This window comes from Corvus kubaryi, unplaced genomic scaffold (genome assembly GCF_017639235.1).
Source record: "Corvus kubaryi isolate FWS band 111438036 unplaced genomic scaffold, C.kubaryi_AGA036_p1.0 37387, whole genome shotgun sequence".
NCBI classification, from domain to species: domain Eukaryota; kingdom Metazoa; phylum Chordata; class Aves; order Passeriformes; family Corvidae; genus Corvus; species Corvus kubaryi.
The window spans coordinates 10,773,354-10,780,875 of NW_024581129.1; the positions used below are offsets into that span (position 1 = coordinate 10,773,354).

Genomic DNA, 7,522 nt, shown 5'->3' on the forward strand with positions numbered 1-7,522 from the left:
TTACCAGTGAGGTACATGTAAAAACATCTCTTCAAGCCTGCATGTTTTAAATCCATTATTTTAAATGCAGATGGCAACAACATATCGAAACCATTCCTGTTCATTTCCATATATTTCCCAGACCAAAACAGCCCAGCTCACAATGGATTAAACAAATTATGGCACAGCCATGCTTTTCAGATTAGTTGCTCCACAAGCATTTTGTAGTTTTGAAAAAATTAAAGTATTGCCTTCAAAGTAATACCTTCAAGTGGCATTTCCAAGGAAATTCAGTTATATTCCTTGTAAGATTTTATTCCTAGCATCTTACTGCTGCCTCCTCAGAGATTAGGAGAATAGATAAATAGCATAAAATAAAAGCACAATTTATTTTTCTGTGTCCTAAGGCATAAAACAGCTCACTTGGAGACAGCCTGCACCAAACCAAGGGAAATGTCTTAAGCCAGGGCGAGAGCTCTGCTTTCTCAAGGTGACCCCCATTCCAGCTGAGGACATGGAAAAGCAGAGCCATGCGGGGTCCAGAAAACAAACCAGGAGCAGGATCCCTGCGTATCCATGGCAGGGACACCGTAACAACACACACACACCTGCTCAAACACAAATTCCCACATTCCCCTCTGGACACAGCGTGGCCGGACTCTGAGCCCACCCCACTGCCCGCGGGCACACGGCAAAGGCACTTACAGGACTCGGATGCAAACTCCAGCACGCAGCCAGCTCTCCCGTTGGAAGTGCTGCTCCCAAACTGCCCACAGCCAGCTCCTGGGTTGGAAGTGCTGCTCCCAAACTGCCCACAGCCAGCTCCTGGGTTGGAAGTGCTGCTCCCAAACTGCCCACAGCCAGCTCCTGGGTTAGGAGTGCTGCTCCCCGCTTCACTCCCTGCTTGTCTTCAGCGCAGGCTGCTGCCGGCTGCGCTGGTGAGGAATGCCATTGCTGCCAGCTCCTTCCAGCAGCCGCGCAGCGGGGACAGGCATCACCCAGAGGAAGCCCTGAGCCGCAGCCCCGCAGCTCAGCTGGGGGGATGCCCCAGTTAATGAAGGTTAATGGAACCAGCTCCTGGCAGCTACAGCCCGTGCTCAGCCAAAGCCAGCAGAGAGGAACACCCGACTCGCCTCAACCCCGAGAGCATCTGGCTCTGGAATGTGGGCGTCCGAGTTCATCCAAAAGCCTCCTCGGCAGCTCTCTGGAAACAAATTCCGAGATGCAGAGCCAGACTGCGTTAAGGTTTGAAATGGCTCCTTAGTTTTCAACAACTGTGGAAGTTGAAGAACAGGTTTTGTCTCTAAACCCCGTATTTTTACTCTGGTTTGCAAATATCCTCAAGGTGACACCCAGGCACAGGACTGTCACAGAATAACCTTGGTTTGGTTCATTCCCTTCAGGTGGTGCGCAGGCAGCACGACAGCCAGCACGCATCCCAGCCGCACCTCCCGCTGCACACTGCTCCTGACGGGAATGGGGGAGATGTGGATACCCACAAAACACCAGCAGCGTCCCTTCAGACACAGGGATGCAGGGAAAAGCAGCACAGGGTGCCATGGCCGCGGCTGGGCTGCCATCGCCAGGTTGCCATGGTACCGGGGGGCAAGAGGGAAGATGCGCCAGAACGCAGAGAGAGGCTAAGCCGCTTCAGATTTAAATCCCTGTGACAGCATTTCGGCCGAGCCACTGCACGGTTGCTGTGGCAACCGACTAGTGAAAAATCACAGAGGAAATCTGTAATTATTACAAGCGAGGTGGTGACTTACCCACTTCAGTAATCAGGGCATTAAAACGAGCAGAGGAGGGGGAGCCTGTGCTCCCCAACAGGCAGGGCTGCAGTGCAGCAGGGTGCCAGGTGTGAGAGCTGAGCTGGGGGTCCCGCTTCAGGCTCTGCAGGCTCCAGCTGTGGGATGCAACACTTGGGCAGGATGCTTCCTAAGCAGAGGGTTTGGACTGACGCCCTGCACCCTGTCTGCAAGGGGGGAGATGAGGGAGCAGCCAGAGCCAGCCCCAGATTTGTGCTGCTGGTTCAGCACGAGCAGAGTCGGGTGCAAGGAAGGGCCCAAGGCAGACAGAGGCAAGGACAGCTATCAGCAGCAAGGGACAAAGACGGAAGATGCAATGCTTACAGGAAGCAGATAAGGCTCCTGGCAAACGTCACTCCAGTTTGTGCTGCTCCTGCAGCACCACACTTCCTTCTTCCCCTTCACTCAGAGCAGCCACAGCAGCAGTGTTGGTTCGGCTGGGGAGGGTGGTGTGATGATCACTGTGCTAACATGGGAACAACGAGGGACAAAGTCATTCAGGCAGACTAGGTACACTCTGCAGTGTGTCCATTGTAACACTACCAGGTCATTTACACACCAACAGATGCCACACCAGCATCCACACAACCCATTTACACCCATTGCAGGAGTACAAGTTTTAAAGCCACCGTGTTGTTTTCCAGAGCTTTTCTACCCAAAATGGACAATTGATCAGCATCCAGACAAACTGCCAATCAAAATGCCACTAACACCAACAAGGAAGAGAATCAGATGTGGTTAATCCTGTTCTGGTTCCCTTCTCCCTTTGCTGGAGACTGTAGCCTGGGATCTCATGTGAGTACTGTGAGCAGCTGCCAAGAAAGGAGCCCAGACTGCAGTTATTTGTAAGACAGATCCCACAACAAGCAGTTGATTTGATCCAAAATAAGAACCAAAACTGATCCCCCACCTTCTTCATAATTTAAAATCTGTTATTAATTACATACACAGACTGTAAACAACACATTTAAGCTGGCCTGTCCTGTTTACCAGTCATTAGAACAAACTGCTGGCTTTAAACTGAACCTGTTAACCAGATAATCTACCACAGAAAGTGCCATAATACTATTCAGACAGATGGTTAATGCAGGGACACATGACAAAGCAGAGGGGGAAGGACTGAGAAAAGCTGTAGGTGCTTACACTCGCCCTGTACAAAACACTGAATTCAAGAGCAATTCCTTGTGTCAGTGATTCATTACGACACTTATTCAGTGAATAATCAGGATTACAGCTCCTAAGGAAGACTGAGGTTCTTGTGCCTCTGCTGCATGTTGCCTTGGATAATGTGAGGCTAAACTCATTAAACAAAATCATGCTGGACAAAAAGTACTTCGTGCTGCCAAGTGCTGCCAAGTTATATGGCAACATCATCTAGAGACTCCAGTCAGCACCGTGCCCCATCGTGCTGAGTCACGTTGTGTCAAACTGCTTGGAAACCCATCCTGCAGAGAGACAATAATTCCATTGTGGACTTTTATTTATCGTGGATTTTTTTTGCTTTAACCCTTGCATCAAATGGCTGATTAATACCAAACTACCACTTCCTGGGTAGAGCCTACATTCTTGTTGTTCTGTATGGCTGTTTTCATCCCTCCATACCCACAGTGACCCTGCCTGGCAGGTTGGATGCACAAAGAGGATGACAATGACCATATAAATCCTGTTGCAGGGCAAAAAACTTAGAAGTCCCATGTCAGTGATTTGAAGCAACTATAACTACTCAAACTTTTTTTAATATGTATTAAAAATGTGCAGTTCACAAAAGTGGGAGCTGTAACAAAAACCCCATGGACTTGCATTTGATTTAATGAAGAGAACGGTGGTAATGAAACCTATTTGAACAGTGTGTCATTGGAAAGGATGTGGCCAACCACCTGCAGTAAGTTCACGTTCCGCTCTGATTTGCAGTTGTCAAAGGAAGACTCACTCATTACACAATCCTTCACTGTTGAAAAGTAATCTCCAGCTTCAGTAGAACCAACTGTTAATGTATTTCTCTGTATCAATGCTACAAACATTCTTCTGACATACAAGATGATAATACAAGGCAAAATGGGGATCAGATTCTGGCCAGGCCACAACACCAAGTAAAAGCACATGGTTAGTATCAAAGATATTTTGTTTTTATGGAAAATATTGTAAGGTTTACTATGATATCAATGCATTTCACTGCAAATGATGGCAAATTCCTCCAGAAGCACCAAGTCCTAGTCCTCCTTCAAAAAACACAGTTGCCACAAGACTCAGCAGCAGGGTCTCAGGACCCCAAACCTGCATGAAGAGGGAAACCAACGCCTCTCTTAAGGGCTTGTTGTGTTTGGAGAAGGAATAAAGCACAAGCTGGAGTGTCATATCAACTTTTAGGTATTGTGAGCAGTAATCACTAGGTTCACCTTAAAATATATTAAGAAGTATTTCAATGCAGTTGGAAGGAAACAAAGTAAGACTATATAAATGTTGACCCCAAGTTAATTACAGAAATCTGAGCAAACAATTTGCAGACAGTAGGATAAAGATCTTATTTAGTCAAAGAAGATTACCATGAAGGGCAAAACAAAATAAAAGGACAACTGGGATTGCTTAGCTTTGTGGGAAAGCAAGCACACTGCAGCTTTCCAACCTGTGGCTGGCCAGAAGGCTGCTTCCTTGCCTAGCACATCCAGTAACTTTACACTCCGTGTACAGAGGCAGGCAGTTTTTCTTTTGTGAAAGAAGTTAAAAGGCTCGTGAACAGAGTGGAATTCAGCACAATCAGTACCACTAACTGCAGGGATTTCATTTGGTGGGCAGATATTGAGCCTGAAAAAGTCAGAGGTTGCACATGTGCAGAGCACACCTGAACTGCACCTGCATTACTCATTAATCAGTAACTACTGTAACTCACACTGACCCGGGGACAGGAGGATCACCCCCCCTCTGTTCTTCAGATGCCAACTGCTTTAATTCCCATTAAACAAGAGAACTTCACATTCAGAGAGAAAGGAACAGAGGAATTAAGCACAATTACCATGAAATTCTACTATTTAAAGTCCTATTATTTCCTGTTTATTCAGGCAACAGGTAAAAAGGAACAGCAGTTGGGGAGTTTTCAAAACAGTTCAGGAAACATAGATATGCACACAGTGTTAAAAAGACTCTGTTACTAAATTCCCTGATATGTTTAGAACATTATTTTTGGGCTCCAGATGGAGAAAGAAACTAGTGCCAATCTGATTCAGCAAGATACATGTTTCTCAAGTAGTCTCTTTTACTTCACTGCACCCATTCACAAAACTAGAGTTTTGAATGAGCCAAAGTACTCTGCTGAGTTAAAGGCAAGGTAGAAAAATTGGGAACTGGAAGACTCTCTGGTGATCAAAACCTGAAAGTTACCCACTAGGGAAAAATCCACAAGGCTCCTGCATAAACTGTGCTTATTTACTCCTTATATATTGCCTGTTTAACCAAACTAATGAATCTGCTGCATCACAGCATTTCACACAGGTACTAAACACCTGGATACAAATTGAGGAGATAAATTGGACCTTACTAAGTGTGCTAATGGCTAAAGTCACTGGTAAAGGCTCATCGAGGTACATCTCTACTGCACTCTCAACTCTCATGGTAACACTGACTGCCACACAAGAAACTGGGCTCTGCTCTTCAGTCTGGTACCTCCATGTGGAGATTTTATGCACCACATTTTGGTAGTTAAAAAGTGTTGACCAGTTTTAGGAAAACTTCTAAATTTGGAAAAATCTTTATAGAAGTTCTAATACAAGTTGAGCACGTCCAGCTTACTCACTGGGGTCAGAGAAGAGGATCCTGGAACCAAGAAACTGATGAAGGATGCCTTTTATAACTGTGATGTTAAGAGAGGCTGCATAAACATGGGAAAACAAACCCAGGATAACTACTCCAGGATGAGTACAATCAGTATGGAATAATGAGCTAGCAGTTAGGTTAAACAACTTATTTATTTAACAAAAACCTTTTGTGTGAGACGTTTATCTTCCTAAGGGTAGCTTATAAAAGTAAGCAGCATCACAACAATGGAACAGCAAGTGGTTCCCTTCTGAGTTCTGCCCTCACTGGTACTTAACCTCTCTCTCTCAAGAGGGCACTGTCATAGAAGCTCAGAGAAAGAACAACAGCAAATTTCCCTTCTCCTTCATAAAATCAGGGTTTCACCAAATGGATGCAATTGCAGGATTTATCAGTAATCAGGTAATTCTTCATAGAAGAGACATCACGTGCTTTGTGAGTGTCAGTATCATCTTAAGCTGCCCCTTTTCCCTCTTTGCTATTAACTAGTGACAGTACATAAAAGATATTCAGAGGTTGGAGTTTTGCAAGATGAGAGGAATGTGGCTGCAAGCCTGCTAATCTTGCTCACCAGACAGAGCAGAGGATCAGTTATGCAAGGCTGAGTGTGGATTTTGACCAGATATAACAAACAGTTCCTTTCTCCTCTCTCTTTTCCATTTGGAACAACAAAAGTGAAGCTGTGAGCCATTTCCTATCATTTATCAGATCACTCCAGAAACTAATTTTCTCTGCATATTTTCTGGGGAAAAAAGATGCTTTATGCAAGTGTTGCATTCTGAAATGATGCAAACAGCCTTGGGTTTGTGGGGTAGTAGCACCTTCTGAGCTTCTTTTCTGAAGAACCCCACTTTGTTTTAGCTCTCCTGTCACCTGCTCCCATCACTCAGTCTCCAATCCACACCAGAGTGATTCCTAATTTGGCAAAGAAAAATCACCAAACCCTTCTTGGTGTCCAGTGGAGTCACAAGTTCGGCTCAGAGCAAACCAGGTACACCAGTGAAAGGAAACATTCATGCAGTGTGAGGAACAAGAAGTCCACCCTGAGGAGCCACCACGCTTGACTCCCTGTTGAAACATCACCTACCCATGGAACCCATGTCCATAGTCAGTCCTACCATTTTGGTTGAACCAAGTCCCACTACACCAAAATCTACAGAGAAGTGAAACAACGAACTCTAAACTGATACACAATCATGTAAGGGTCCAATTTTAATGAATAAATGAACAGCAGGAATCCTACAGCCTACATTACTAACAAGACGTGTTTTCCAATCACCTTCTTGGCCAAGGGGAAAAAAAGTTACTGGTAAGAAATTAGGCAAGCAGTCTCCTGTTACTGCTAAAAGGAACTGGCATTTTGGATTTAATTATTGGAAGAAGAAAAGCACAAGATTTGTCAGTCATAGTTACTGCAATGCACAGACTGTTGCTGCAATCAGTAAAGTCCTCCCCAGTCAAAGGCCCCATAACATGAATCCAGCCCCTAGTACCGCTTGCCATTGTCTCCACTTGCCTCTACTCCCTCCCCTTGTAACACTAACCAGCCCTTTCTATGTTTTGCTTCAGCCGCTTTTCACAACAGCCAAGGCAGAAGCATCATGCTCCAGCAGCCCCTTCCAATACCCACTGCCCAAAGCACGGAACAAAAGAAGATTTGCTCCCCTGTATACCCATTACCTGGTAAAACCGCCCTGCAAACAAGGAATGTGGAGTTCATCTGAGCCCAGCTCATCCTCTGCTTTCCTACCTCCACCAGCACACTCTGATTGTGTAATCCTATTTCTCTCTCCAGGAAGCTGCATTGCAGCAATAGCTGTGGAGCAAAAAACAAGGCTTGCTTTATACTGGAACTGAGAGGGGAGAACACGACAGTGAATGGCAGCTCAGTCCATAATGGGTAAATCCCATCCCTCACACCTGCAGCT

The 7,522-nt window shown here is 45.6% G+C and overlaps 1 protein-coding gene across 4 annotated transcripts in view; it reads right to left on the minus strand.

The window, feature by feature from the left end:
• Positions 1 to 7,522, minus strand: part of ABAT (4-aminobutyrate aminotransferase) — a 50,134-nt gene that overhangs the window by 35,314 nt on the left and 7,298 nt on the right. The window contains exon 2 of one of the 4 annotated variants that reach the window (XM_042037103.1): positions 7,275 to 7,514. The exons of 2 other annotated variants lie outside the window; for them this stretch is intronic. The gene's annotated coding sequence lies outside the window, so the exon portion shown is untranslated. Of the gene's footprint in view, positions 1 to 684; positions 1,624 to 7,274; positions 7,515 to 7,522 lie in introns of those variants that run through there. One more of the 4 variants, XM_042037099.1, reaches the window with a different exon arrangement.